Here is a 15,561-nt window from a genome sequence, read left to right on the forward strand (position 1 = left end):
TTTTCAAAGACAAGACTGCAGGATACATATCACATGCCACATTCCCCATGGAAGACTTAATTGTAAATTTACTCCTGGGGAGATACAACCTTTTTGCCTCAGTGCATTTCCTGCATGCCTGCCCGCGTATGAGATTGATTATCCAGTCTTGGCACGTATATGCCTTCTCCTAGTACAAGCAGTGCCGCGACACAAGGAAAGATAGGGAAAGCCAGCATGTTATCAAAGCAACGTTTATACCCATACCATAATAGCGTATGTCTATGTGTGTTAGAACGAGCACACACGTTTGTTCTAATGTGGATGTGACTGACATGTACTGTGCTGTCTCCACAGACCCTCCTCTCCCCTCCTGATTTATGCCAATAAATGAAGCATCTCTCTCCTGCACCCTCCCTCTTGCTCTCTCTCTCTCTCCCTCCCTTTCTCTCCTCCTCTCCTGCATTCATGTTCTATTCCTCCCCGCATCTCAGTCACACTCGTCGGATCTCACAAAAGGAAAGGAAATGTATGCAAACCCAGTGAGGTGGAGAATACAGGGAAAAGTTCCATCCAGCGGTTACTGAGAGTGAACGCACACTGCAGGGATCTGTCAGAGATGTGAGAGGTCTGAGCAGCCGCCCATCCCCCTGTCTGTTCGAGAAGACACCGGGGCCAGCTGCAATGACCTGGGTGAATGGGAAAGAGCTCACTGTGAACCTCCACTTGTGCAACTGCCAGCAAGCTCTCAAGCGGCTCAAATAGGAGGGAATGACTGGTTGGGCTAAAACTGGCCGCTGCATGAAAAAGCTACTTCAAACACAGGTAAGGTTCAAATTTTATTCAACTACCTAATTCAACAGACCTAACCTCTAAAAGGATCAACAATATCCTTTATAGAGGAGTGCAGGCTTTGCATCGCTTTTTTGTTCCTGATGAGGAATAGTGTTGTTACATTGACATGTTTGTGTGGCAGTGTTTGAGTGAAGTTTGATAATACAACAGAGATTCATGTATTTGAAACTCATGCACAGGGGATGCTGAGAAAGATCCTCATTAAAATTCAGTGCATGTGGCAAAGCAGACACACACACACACACACACACACACACACACACACAAAAAAAAACGTTCTATGCCCTAAGCAAAAATATCTAATTTATTTTCAAATCGACAGCATTGTGAGCTATAGTCTTCCTCTTGCATAACCATAATCAAAACTCACAGACCTTCTCAAAGAATTCCAACCAAACAATGTCAACAATATCATCGTTTAGCTCTGACAAGTGGACATCACCTTGTACTTGAGCTTGCCATACATTCACAGAACTGGAATGCTGAGTTACAGTGGCTGATGACTGAGGAAATGCTTAATTGGCAAATAGCTGGGATTTTGTAAAAGCCCTTGTGGTGAGGGTTTAAGGGTCTCTCCTATGCAGGTTCAGCTCTGGTGAAAGATTTACACATTGCATCCCGACTAGCTAAACAGCAGGGTTCTGTTGACTAATCAGCTGTGTTTACATTTGCTTTTTGTGCATGAGTATAAATAATAAAAATGCTTAAACTTTAAAGACGAGTCATGAAATCTCAGTTTGAAATGGAAAGAGTTGCAGTATTTTACTTTAAGGGAAATGTTGATCTCTGACATGCATTAATGATGTGTTTTAGAACTCCTTATTTCTGCACATTTAGAATTGATAGGCGTCATAATCAAGTGATTTGTCTTTTTAGACTTTAACTAATAAATGTGTAATTTGACTGGTAATCCAAAATTGCACCATCATGTCCTTTATATTCAGTGACTGATTTGCTCTGTCTGCTGTTCTTTCAGTGGAAGCAGTTTGATATATTTAATAAATAACTTTAATATATACCATCTGTCAGTGATTATTGCAAAATGCATCTCTACATAAGTGTCAAGTTGACAGGCAGTTCCTGGCTAACATTAACATTAACCCACTATTGTACTGTTTTCAGTAAATGTTTGTGAATCACTCCCTAAATGAAAAAATAAAATATAAATTAAGGCATTATTATTGTTATTATTATCATTAAAAATAATAATAATAATAATGTATTTTATTGCCATACCATCTGTTAATTTTTTGTCATTAGGAGCAACTAATCGGATGAGCTTTGAACACAAAGGGGGAATGTCAAAACATTTTGTTTTACTGGTTTTATTATTGAGGCTTGAGATGGATGTGTGGCATCCAACATAGGGTGAGTTTTCTTGCGTGTTCCTGTCTGGTGCTTCTTCATTGTTCAGTCTAACATTAGGATAACATACCTTACAGTGTGAAATGAAGACCATGATCAAGCGGTGTGGCAAACTATAATCCGTTATATTATGTAAAAAAAGCTTTTAAAGAGCTTTAAGTATTTTATAATTTAATTAAAAAATTAAAACAATGTTATATGATATTTTATGTAACAATGTTATTTTTTTTCACACTTTATTTTGATGGTCCGTTTGTTGAATTTAAGTTACATTGAATCTACATGCCAACTGATTCTAAGTAGATTATAAGTAGACTATTAGGTTGGGGTTATTGTAAGTTGACATGTACTTGCAAAGTTTCTTATTGTCAGTAAATGTCTGTTTTGCAGCAGTATCAACAGATATTAAGCAGACAGTATACTAAAACTTAAATGGACCATCAAAATAAAGTGTTACCTAATTTTTATATTATATTTTTAATACTAGTGACATTTGATATAGGCAAGGTGCATACATAGCATGATCACGAGTGTGACAGTGGCATTTCTTTGTCTTGGAATTAAAAGGTTCTATGCCTTCTAAATGATTTTGAGATATTGAGCTTCAATATGTAAGCAAAAAATATGTGTAACAGTTCTTTTTCATACGTTAACATGGCAGATACCCTAAATGTACTCTAAATGTAAATAATCAAAAAATTATCTTAAATTTGCTAATTGCTAATTAAAAGAAAAACACGATAAATGCAGATAGAAGCTTCTTAAAGCTCATTTTCTACTTATTATTATCAGATCATTAATTGAAGCATTACTTTTCAAGAAATACAATCAGTCTGCTTATTAATTTAATAATAAAAACAAATTGTTGTCGTAACAATATGTTGATGTTTAAGAAAGTATTTATTTATTTATTTATTTATTGCTTTTATGACATTTATTTATTGTTTTAGGATTCATTTTTATTTCTTGTTTAAGGCATATAAGGCTGTGTTGAATTTTTTTCCAGAACAGATGTTAATTTTATATACTTAATATATTTTAATATTGTTGTAATAAATTAATTTAATTAATTATTTGCCATTCAAGGCTTTATATCAGATTTAATGACTTTAAAAGGAAACAGACAACGTGCAAAGTAAATGTTTAACAAAGTTTAATAAACACTGAAAAATGTTTTAATGACTATATAGGCACAAATATTTCACATAGAATAAAATTTTTTTAACAACATAGTAGTAGGGTTGAATGACGAAAGCTGATCCTGATTGGTCCTTGTGCATGCATTCGAAATGCTGTTTGGCCCACAGAAAGAACCTTATACTGTCAAGCTAAAAGTAGAACCTTTTTTGTTTTTTGAATAAAAATTCATAAAATTTAAACAGCTTATAAAAAAAAACAATGTAAATAAGTTGCCATTTAATAGGAATATGTGAATAACTCAATTTTGACAAAAATGTCAGATAAAACCTCATAATTCTAAGGTTGACGATTTATACACCAGATGTTAAATAATAACATAGATAAAACACTAGTATTTTTAAAAAAATGTAGACTGTATTTTTTTATTTAACAAAAAAACAAAACAAAAAACAAAGCCAAAGCAGTTTTACTTCTGACAAATTTAGTGTTTTTGAATAAATTCAAATATTGAGTAATCCATCCATATATTCAGCAATCCTATTTTGCATAGTTTAGCAATTTTTATTTATTTGTTTTTGCATAAAATATGCTATGTGCTCCCACTGACAAATACAAAAAGATTGGATGAGGTGGGGCTGTCAGACTCCATTGTAGGATGACAAAATAAATAATTATTCACTAGACCAGGGGCTTGAATGAATGACCAGGGGGTTGAGTTAATTATTCAGTGGCTCATATTTTACAACATTCACTAGCATCCACCTGATGGCTGCTTTGAGTTTGCCTGTATTTCATTATTCATATCTCATATCATGAGATCACTGAATTTGTGGGCTAATTTGATTCAGCTTTAAAAAATTAAAGCAACCAGGATTAGTTTACAGTATAGTTATCACAAAATGAATTTAACATATTACAAAATGTAACTAAATTGTTAGACACAAAATACTGATATGAGTTGACAATTTATTAGCTTATTAAATACAAAAGTTCTGTGAATTTGTCACCAATGAGATTATTGACAATTTATAAAAATTATAATAGATCTACATCTATTGAGTACGGTCATACCACAGTATTATAACAGATGCAGATCCATTGCAAGAAGATGAACATGGCAAGAAATTGCAATACTGACACTAAAATACACTGGTGTTTATTTGGAACGACAAATCTCGTTATTGCCACATGAGCAGTATATTATTTAACATTGCTCTGGACGATGATTACTATAATGAATAACACACCACAACTTGTCATGACTAGTTAGTCAACATTCAAGTAATCCAATGTCAATATGAATGGTTGAATGAGAAAATAAGTGGAAGTCCTTAACAATTAATTACTGTATTAAACACTTAGTAAAGCTTGATCCCCTGACAGGGGCTGACACCAACTTCAGTGTCAAGAAATTGTGTTCAGTGATCTCATGATATGAAATATGATTAATCAAATGCAGGCAAACTCTAAGCAGCCATCAAGTGGGTACTAGGGAATGTTATAAAATCTTTTTTTTTTTATTACAGTGTACTGAGTTAATCCTTGCATTCCGAGCAGTCCTAATTCAAAGTTACTTGCTGTTATGTCATTTGTGAGTTTTTTTTTTTTAAATATGCATGAACTTGAAGCCTCAAACTAAAATTATTTTGACAGCAGGTAATTATGTAACAGTTCTTTTCATATTGAATAAATTGTGAAGAAAACTGTGAGAAATGTTGAAAGTGTTTAATATTTATTTATTTATAAGGGGTGTCACATAACTGTGATGATTTACATAGTTAAATCTAAATTTTCAAATCTTGTGGATAGTCGACTGATAGTCTAATCATGTTTTAGGTAGGGCTTTCTTTTATATTCTTTTTCAAGTTGAAAATAAAATATTTGTAAAATATTCCTCAGCATGCTAAAGCCATTATGTACAGAACATTAAAAATGAAGGATTTGCATTTCACATGCTAAATAAATAAGCTAATTTGTTTGTGCAAGTACATTTGGAGTACAAGTACAAGGAATGCGTTCAAAATGTAAATCAAATAGTTCAATTATATAACACTGAATAGTCAATATGAAATAAAAATAAAGAAACTATCACAATAACGAAAATATAGCCAGAGGTTTTTCCTAACGGCAGACAAATGTCAAGCTGGTGTGGCAATCTTTTTAGCTAAGCATTAACTCTTTTTTTCTGGGAAAGGTGTATCCTGGTTCAAGTGTGTACATCAAGTTTTTTAAAACAGTCACCTTTCAACAACACATTATTCAGTTTAAAACAGTGTTACATTTTTGAAAGAGGTCTCAATTATATCTTTCTCTGAATTACTTTGGGTGTTGAATGAACTGTTGTCATCAGTTAGATAACAAAAGTGAATTTAAAGAGAATAATATACAGTTGAAGTTAGAATTATTAGTTTGTTGAATTATTAGCCCGTCTGTTTATTTATTTATTTTTCCCCAACTTCTGTTTAACGGAAATACATTTTTAAAATAGTTTTAATAACTCATCTCTAATAACTGATTTATTTTATCTTTGCTATGATGACAGTACAAAATATTTTACTCAATATTTTTCAAGACACTTCAATACATCTTATAGTGATATTTAAAGGCTTAACTAGGTTGATTGGGTTAGCTAGGCAAGTTAGGGTAATTAGGCAAGTTATTGTATAACGATGGTTTGTTCTGTAGAACCATTATATTGAAAAAAATATAACTTAAAGGGGCTAATAATTTTGACCTTAAAATGTTTTTTTTTCAAATTATTTTATTCTAGCCGAAATAAAGCAAATAAGACTTTCTCCAGAAGAAAAAATATTATCAGACATACTGTGAATAATGAAATTGTAACAATGTATAATGATATGTTACTCGCAATCAGTAAATAAAAATAATCTTGATTTTACATTATAAAGACCTAGCCTTTTTAATGGGCAAAGTTTATGGATTGTACTGCATAACATGCATGACATGACTGTTGCAAGCCTTTTTTTCGAGGAATGTCATGTTGATCAGGTAGAATGTTGTACTACTGTTCAGTCCAAATGTCCCAAGATTACACAACAAACCTCATTAACCAGCTTAAAAGTACTCACAAAGTGGCTGTCCTCATAATTTGTGTTTGAATGCCGAAGGCGGGAACTAATTAGCAGGCTAGTGAGCTCAGACAGAGAAATCTGCATTACATATTTTCCATAAGTATTACTAAACCAGACAACATTGGTTTTCAACATTTAAATTTCAAATTGCACATTTCAGGCTTTATGCAGGCATGTTTCTTGTGTCTGTGAAGCAAATATTCATGGAGAATCAGCTGCTTTTTTCTGACAGTCTTTTTGACAGAAAACACAGAAAGAGAAAGCACTCCCTGTCTATGTTTATTAATTATAATTAAGTTGACAGGCTTATGTTTTTGGTCAAAAATCTTTAACATGTTGTAGGCATATGTTTTTCATCCCTAGTTTTAATTTAATTTAGTTTTTTTACAAGTTGACGTGAAAAAAGGCACAGTATTATAATATAATATTAATATAATATAATAATAATACCAAATATGTGTATGCAATTGACAAATAATAATAATAATAGATTAATTAATTCATTTTCTTTTTGGCTTAGTCCCTTTATTAATCTGGGGTCGCCACAGCGGAATGAACCGACAACTTATCCAGCATATGTTTTATGCAGTGGATGCCCTTCCAGCTGCAACCCATCACTGAGAAACATCCATACACACTCATTCACACTTATACCCTACGGACAATTTAGCTTACCCAATTCAGCTGTAGTGCATGTCTTTGGACTGTGGGGCAAACTGGTGCAACCAGAGGTAAACCACGCGAACGGCTGGAGAACAGCCGAGGCTCGAACCAGCGACTTTCTTGCTGTGAGGCAACAGCACTATCTACTGCACCACCGCGTTGCCATTATAATAATAGTAATAAGAAGAAGAATCATCTAACTCATCCCACACACTTAAGGTGACAAAATATTTAAAAGCACTGGCTATAAAAAGTGCACTAAGCTCTTTGCATCTGATAGGGCTACCTGGAGTGGTGTAGGCCAGCTGCCAATGATTGAAACACAAAGACCGACTATATCAACCACCAGGGTAACAGCTAGCCTCCTTACTCAGGGGCCCTGTAGTCTGCAGTAAAGTGTGTGCGCACACACAAACATGAAAGTTAATTCAATGACAGAAATTGGTTTTATAATAGGGCAGCATTAATGAACTTTATTTATAAACCAGGGGTTTTAAACCTGTGGGGCTGCCCCACCAAGGGGGCGCCAACACCTATTAAAGGGGGCGCAAGAATTTGAGGCATGCACAATTAAATTATGATGCTGATTTTTATGCGAGTTAATACGTTCCAGTAAAATATATACAAATGAAATGGACTAGTGTCTTTTTTAAAATGAATAACGGTGAATAAATCTGCATTTTCACTTTCACTTATGAACCTTTCATTCATGTCCCATGACAAACTAAGGTATTGGACATGAGAATAGAGTAAAGACTGGTGGAAGAGTGTTGTTTTAATGGAAAACAACACAGGCCGAATAGAAAGAAAAAACTTTGCATTTCGCAGTGTGTGTCTGTAGTCCTTTACTGACAGCCATGTGTGTGGACCTTGTCGAAAAATGCAGCGAAAAGTCCTACTTTAATAATGCCACTAATATAAGCACATCTTAATTCCATTTCGGTTTAGTTCAATTATGACTTCTATTAAAATATACAAAAATCGCTGTTTACATGATAGACTTTTTTTTTGGCCTTTATTGAGAGGATAGGACAGTAGTTTAGATAGGAAACGAAATGGGAAAGAGAGAGAGAGAGGGGGTAGGGTCGGGAAATGTCCTTAAGCCAAGATTCGAACTCAGGATGCCCTGAAGTGCAACTGCACCATACTGTATGTCAGTGCACTAACTACTACGCTATTGCGCTGAATACATGATAGACTCTTAATCAGAGTATTGTCTTGTATAAAAATCAGAGTATTGGCGGCATGCTCAATGTTTGACTTAACCACACTGTCAGGTCTTTGCGAACTTGGCTTTGCGAAGCAGCATTTTCTGTATGTAAGTACATCAAAAGTATGTAGGCTATGGCTCATGCTTATTGACAGTGGAAGATAATTTACGGTTAGTCGTGTCAGGAATTCAACTACGGATTAGCATGTTGTCCTCACAGAAACAGTCTCAGCCTTCTGATTCACACAGAATCAGGTAAGCTATATATTTGTTTCAATGTAATTATTATACGCACTTTAAACGCAGCATGTGATTGATGTTTGCACATGCATTATAATTTTGGCTTGGTGGAGGGCTGGTGGGGGCAGGCGCGAGTCCAAACTGCTCAAATGTCCAAAATACAATCAAATAATAAGAATAAAGAAAAAAAAAAACGGCATCAATCAACCTTCCATTTGTATACATTTTTGTCTTAATGGTACTTCAGAGCATTGGTTCCAGGATGAATAGTGACAATCTCTACAAAACCACCGAAATTTTGACCAAATGGTCAAAAGAAAATATAAAAACAAACTAAAGAAAAATCACAAGCAAAGCACACAGCACTTCAGACAGCAAACATCAGCGTAGTTGGAGACAGCAGCAATGTAGAAATAGGGAGAAGCCGGAACAGACAGCGGTAATGACGCAGCAGAACAGTGACCAATAACCAGCAATGCAGACTTGGTCTCAATTATTGAGAAAACGAACACTCCTAAAAAAATTCACAGGAGTTCATTTAATTCCTCACAATACCAGCACTGGAGCTACGTAGACACAGAAATAATCTTGGGAGTAATATCCACCTGTGTGCCACCACAATAGCTGCAATTCAGTCTACAAAACACAGATTTAAGACCCTTCTTGTGGATGTTTTTATCCACTCTGGGGTGTTTTTGAATCTTAATTTGGCCCCAACTTTTTCTGTGTTTCAGCAAATGAAATTATCTTTAGTCACAGTTTTTTTTTAACACATATTTTAGGAAAATGCTTTGTGAATTATCAAAAATTTAACAATACACTCGTGCTAAATTACACATTTTACCTTTTCCCAACAGGGAAAACCACCAACAATCAAGAATGCATGATTATATGTTGTCATGCCTTTGCAGTGAATAAATGTTATTATAAAAGAAGTCAATAGGGCAAAAACAGCCACAAACATAACAAAATGAAAGTAAATTGAACACTACACAAGTGTTCAACCAATTTAGAGAGAAAACGTTTACTGCCCTATTATCACTGAAAACATATTATACCCAGAAGGACGCTCAAACAAACAGGGCGGAGCCATTAATGACATATCTCAGGTAGTGCAAGCCAATCTTTATATAAACTCATGATAGCAGTGATGATAACATTCTTGCTTGTAGACTAATAACAAACTCAGGATAAATTCTAGAGTGGACTGAGAAAGTTTAGTTTATTTTAGTTTAGTTCAGTTTTTCCCCAATGATCCCACTTAGTTAAAATTTGGGATTAAATGAAAAAGTTCTCTGTAGGTCTATTTTTTATTTCTTTTTTGGAAAAAGATTCTGCGAACACTCTTGAAGTATTATACTATATATATATATATATATATATATATATATATATATATATATATATGAGCAATATCACACGAGTAGCAGTGCGAAATGACTGTATATCGGCACTGGTGGGAGGCGTGCGTTGGCACGAGGCCGTACAGCCATATCGCACTGCTACGAGTGTGATATTGCGTTTATACAACAGTTTGATGGAATAATTGTGTATATAAAGACTAAGGGTGCTTTCACACCTGTGAATCGATTCAGTTGTTCCGAAACAGAGATTAAAATTGTTACATTGTTGCTCTTTGCTCTTGGAGCGGTTCGCTTTCACACTGCAAAGTTTCTAATCGGACCAAAAGAGCTAAAACAAGTCACGTGCGTGTAAACTCTCCTTACATTGGTCAGAGTGTCAGGGTTTATTTTGCAGCGTCCCGCTAAGCTGTCAGGAGAGGTGGTTTGGTGGTGATTGACAGGGTGCGTGCGCGTGACGTGTCTGAGGAGAGACACGGTGGGGAGGGGTGAGAAGGGTGCGCGACGATGCCTATTTGAGGACTGGGAGAGAAACGCGAGATTACCGGGAGATCATCACTCGTTTGCGGGCATCCGGAGACTCGCGAAACTTCCCGCCCTACTCATAATTCTCTCTTCATGTAGCCGTAAGCCTATTACATATCCATAAAACACTGTAATATAACCGCGCTCGGATCGGATCGCTTTCTCACTGCAATCGAACCGCTCCAGGATTCGTTTCAATCGAGCCGAGACCACCTCATTCAAGCGATCCCGGAGCGATTACTTTGGCGCGGAACAGAGTGCGATTGCCCTGTTCACATATGCCAATCGAACCGCGCTAACTGGGCAAACGAGATACGTTCCAAAACAAAAGTGTAGGTGCGAAAGCACCCTAAATCAAACATTTGTCTCAAAAAAAGTCTCAAAAAACCTTTTGTATGAGGGACTTCTTTCTTCAGGATTCAAATCATAAGCTGACAGTTAAACAGTTGAGTGTGCATCTTTTAAACTTTAGATGTGTATTGTCTTCTTTTTGCTGGTTGTATGTGGGCAGAGTAATACACAAAGGGTAAAGAGGCTGTAGGAGTTCTGATATTAGCCCCTTTCACACATACAGACCTTTCCGGAAAATTGCCGGCAATTTTCCGGAAAGCTTGTATGTGTGAACAGGTCCATTTTTAAAATACCGGTAAATTCGTTCTGGCTATTTTCCGGAAAGAGAAGTTGTAAGATTACCGGTAATTTGCCGGAATGCTGCGCTGTGTGAACGCAGAAGGAAGATTCCCGTAATAAGCGCATGCACGTCTAGAACGTGCTGACGTGAGACGTCTGCTTTAGCCAATCACAACAGTCAGACGCATTTACGTCCGCGCGGTTTGTGAGAATAAAAGCCTTTGAATATTTTTCCAGACACATTTAGCTGCTAGAAGTTAGTCAGATCACATTTATATGTTCTTCTTAATGCCAACTGTGTAAATAATCATCGATAAGATGCTTATGATAAGCCGTTGTTTGTTTACCTTCAAGCTTTGCGTGTGTGTGTGCCACATATTATGAACATCTCGACATGCGAAAGTGATCCTGCGAAAGTTGTTCACAATATTGATCATCCACAGAGTTTGTAATTTAGTCAAATGTTTACAAATACAAGCGCAGCCGTTTAAAGCTCATTTGTGGTGAATGATGTCAGAATTTACCGGTATTTTGGAATGGATGTGTGAATGCTCTTTTCCGGAAAATTTCCGTAACGTCCTCGCCTGTGTGAACAGCGCTTTTTTGAATATACCGGTAAAGTCGTTCCGGAAATTTTCCAGATATTTACCGGTATCACTGTGTGAAAGGGGCTATTGAAGAATATCGCACAGCTATCAGCTAATCAGATATCAGATTTGAGAACCAGACAGAACTGTTGTATATATATATATATATATATATATATATATATATATATATAGTAGTCAACATTTGAAGTCGATAAAAAAAAAGCGACTGTGGGACAGTTTTTTTGATCCAGTCCAAATGTTGACTATTGTGTATATATAAATTTTAGGTTTAAAATGTTTAGGTAGCCTTAAGCAATATTTTTTCCTGATTGTCTACAGAACAAAACACTGTTGTACAATAACTTGCCTAATTAACCTAGTTAAGTCTTTAAAGTGCACTTAAGCTGACACGGGGAGAACATGCAAACTCTACACAGACCTTCTTGCTGTGAGGTGACAATGCTAACCACTGAGCCACCATGCAACCTTTATAAGAAATAAGTTATTAAAACTATGATGTTCAGAAATTTGTTGATCTTCTTGGGGAAAATATACAGAAGGCTAATAATTCAGGAGGGCTAATAATTCTGACTCCACCTGTGTGTGTGTGTGTGTGTGTGTGTGTGTGTGTGTGTGTGTGTGTGTGTGTGTGTGTGTGTGTGTGTGTGTGTGTGTTTATTTGTATTAGTATAGTGTAAGGCCTCTTTTTGTGTCCAATACAGCATCAGTTTGTCTTGGGAATAACAGACAAGTCCTGTGCAGTAGCCAGAGCGATTTTGAGCCATTCTTCTTGCAGAATGGTGACCAGGTCACTATGTGATGCTGATAGAGGAAAGTATTTCCTGACTCGTTCCCCAAAGCAACCCAAAATGATTCAAAACTATTTAGATTGGATAACTGTGCAGGCCAGGCCAAGTTCACTTTCATGCTTATCAAACCACTTTGTCATCAGTCTTGCTGTGTGCATTAGTGCAATATCATCCTGATACATGGTACTGCCTTCAGGATACAATTCTTGAACCATTGGATGCACATGGTCCTCCAAAATGGTTCGATAGTCTTTGACAATGATGTGCCCATTTGGCCTAGGCAATGCCATAATATTACAGCCCAAACCATCACTGATCCACCCCATGCTTCACTCAGGGCATGCAACAGTTTGAGTGGTATGCATTTTTGGGCTTCTACGCATGACTCTCCTGGATGTGGGAAAAACAGTGAAGGTGGACTCATCAGAGAACAATACATGTTTCACATTGTCCACAGCTCAAGATTTTTTGCTTTTAGGTTTTTTGTAAAAAAATCCAGGTTAGCACCTAGATATCTCTTTCAGTTTTCTAGTGTTTTTAGAGTTACTCCTGATGGATGTAGTTCATCCTTCTTAGTGGTATGCTGACATTACCCTTGATATCGTGGCTCTTGATACTTCTCAAAGACTTGCTGTCTTGGTCATGCCAGTGAAATGCACGCCAACAATTTGTTCTCATTTGAACTCTGATATGTTAACCCATAATGTTGTGTGCATTACAATATTTTAAGCAAAAATAAAAATGTAAAAGAATTAATAGTGCATATACAGTGTATACAGTGCAGGAAATACATATTGAACACGTCATGTTTTTTCCTGGGAATAATATTTCTAAAAGAGCTGTTGACATGGAATTGAACCAGATTTTGAAACCAGATTTTTCAGTCAATACAAACATAAAAAAACAATAAAAAAAAGAAAATTAGAAAAACTAGTCATGTGTAAAAACAATGGAATGATGGAGAAAGTACTGAACTACTGAAATGTACAGTATGTAAAACCTTATATTAAAGGTGTTTTTGGTCATGACAGCTTAAAGGCATGCATCACATGTGTAAAGTCACATGCATTGCTCACGTGTGATTTTTTTTAACAAACAAAGTGTAAAAGTTGTGATGGTTCTATGGGTCTGGTCTATCAAATCTAATCCTTATTTTGTAAGTTCTATTGGATTCAAGTCAGGTGATTGGCTGGGCCAGCTTGATTTTCTTTCTCTGAAACCATTTGAGGGTTCCCTTGCCTGTGTTTTGGATCATTTTCTTGCTAAAATGTCCATCCTGGTTTCATCTTCATTATCCTAGTAATGTAGATGTTGAAATGAAGCAGCTAAAATTAATTTACAATTCTGAAGGAGTCATGGTTGCTTGCTAACTACTGAGAGATTTCAGCTGCTGTCTGGGCTTTCATTGCCTTTCTTCAGCTCCCTTTTTTCATGTGTTTTCAATACTTTTCCCTGTGTCATTTTATTGCACAGAACGTAATTAGTAAACTAATTAGTTTTGTTTTCTTTGTATATGTGACTTTCTGAGAGTTGTTACCAACATCCAGTAAAAAAGTCTACAGAACCTTTAGAAAAATGTTTTATGAGAAAAAAAAAAAAATATATATATATATATATATATATATATATATATATATATATATATATATATATATATATATATATATATATATATATATATATGACATGTTTGTGTGATGTTGGCTGTGGACTTCTGTGTGGTGCTTGTGAGTGTGTAGTCACTATGTGGATTCACCTATAAGTGCATATTACTTGTGTCCTCTTTAAATAACAAAAGAGTTTATTTCCCAGTTTGGTAAATAATAAGTGTAGTAATAGTGTTAAAAACTACAATATATTATTTTTAAAGTTACAATTAATTTAGCATAATTCAACTAGTGCACAGCCCCTTCCAGCAACAGACCCTTTTCTCATGACATCATGTGGCATCCAGTTTGACTTAACACAGTGTATCCGTACTTCCACCTACACAGTATTACCAATAGAGAATTCACCCAGTAACCTGAATATTTACTACAGATACGCTTAGATGATTACTACTGCTGTTTTCTGTTGTCTGCATTCGAGGCGAGACATCTGACATCTCAAACAAACTTACCGTTCAGCGAGATTTCTGCTGGAACCAAGAAAATGGGACTTTAAACTGAGCACTGAATTTGTATTGCTTTGTATTGTTGTCTTTACTGCACATAAAGTTGGTGTGTACTTGTCAGCATTTGTCATATAAAGATTTCAGATGTTTTTAAAGTCAGATTTAAGCATTTGAGAGGTTTTTTGAGTGCTAAAGAATACGTAACATAAAACTGTGTGGGGATGTCTATTGCCAGTGTTTTGTGCTGGTATACTGTGGTCATTTTGCAACCTGCTGTGGAGAGCTGATTCACAATACTGTACATACTCTTCATATTCATCACACTGGGCAGTTCTCTGGCCATTTTAGATATATAAGGGTATTATACATTTATGAACATAAATGTTTATGTCTATTTAAGGTTCTGAATAAATTACATAGAATAACAATATTGTATGTGACAAAACCATTAAAATGTAATTTTTAAAAATCTGTGAAGTTTATAAATAGCAAAAAATTCAGTTACTTCTAACTACTACGAAATGTCTCTGTCGCTTTCACGATTCTTGTCTCAACAGCTGCAGCAGAATGTGTACTAACTTCTATTATCAATAACATATTTGTTAGTGTTGGATTTTTTATTTCTAAAAGTGCTTTCTTGTGCATTTATTACATTTAAACACCGACTAACATTTTTGATGAAAGTGATTGTCCAAATTTGTAATCTGCATTATAATCGTAAGGTGGTCCTTACATGTCTTGCCCCTGGCTATCACCACATCACAGTATTCGCACTACCCCAACCACATCTTTCTTTCGCTCTATTCTCCTTATATTTATTTATTTTTTTATTAGAGTGATCTCCATTTAGTTCCCATGGAAACCTTTTATAACTCGTAGCAGGACAGATGAAAACAAAGATACAGTGCATAGACAGAGAGAAAGAGAGAGAACTGTGGATGAGAGTCCACCTACTCACAGTTAGAACAGAAAAGCTCTTACCATGGTCA

General features: G+C 35.5%; 1 protein-coding gene across 22 annotated transcripts in view; it reads left to right on the forward strand.

Annotated features, from left to right (window-relative positions):
• Positions 1-475: 475 nt before the first annotated feature.
• Positions 476-15,561, forward strand: part of frmpd3 (FERM and PDZ domain containing 3) — a 194,469-nt gene continuing 179,383 nt past the window's right edge. For all 22 annotated transcript variants that reach the window (XM_073922565.1, XM_073922556.1, XM_073922562.1 and 19 more), the window contains exon 1: positions 476-804. The gene's annotated coding sequence lies outside the window, so the exon portion shown is untranslated. The remainder of the gene's footprint in view (positions 805-15,561) is intronic.

Source organism: Danio rerio, chromosome 14, assembly GCF_049306965.1.
Source record: "Danio rerio strain Tuebingen ecotype United States chromosome 14, GRCz12tu, whole genome shotgun sequence".
Taxonomy (NCBI): Eukaryota; Metazoa; Chordata; class Actinopteri; order Cypriniformes; family Danionidae; genus Danio; species Danio rerio.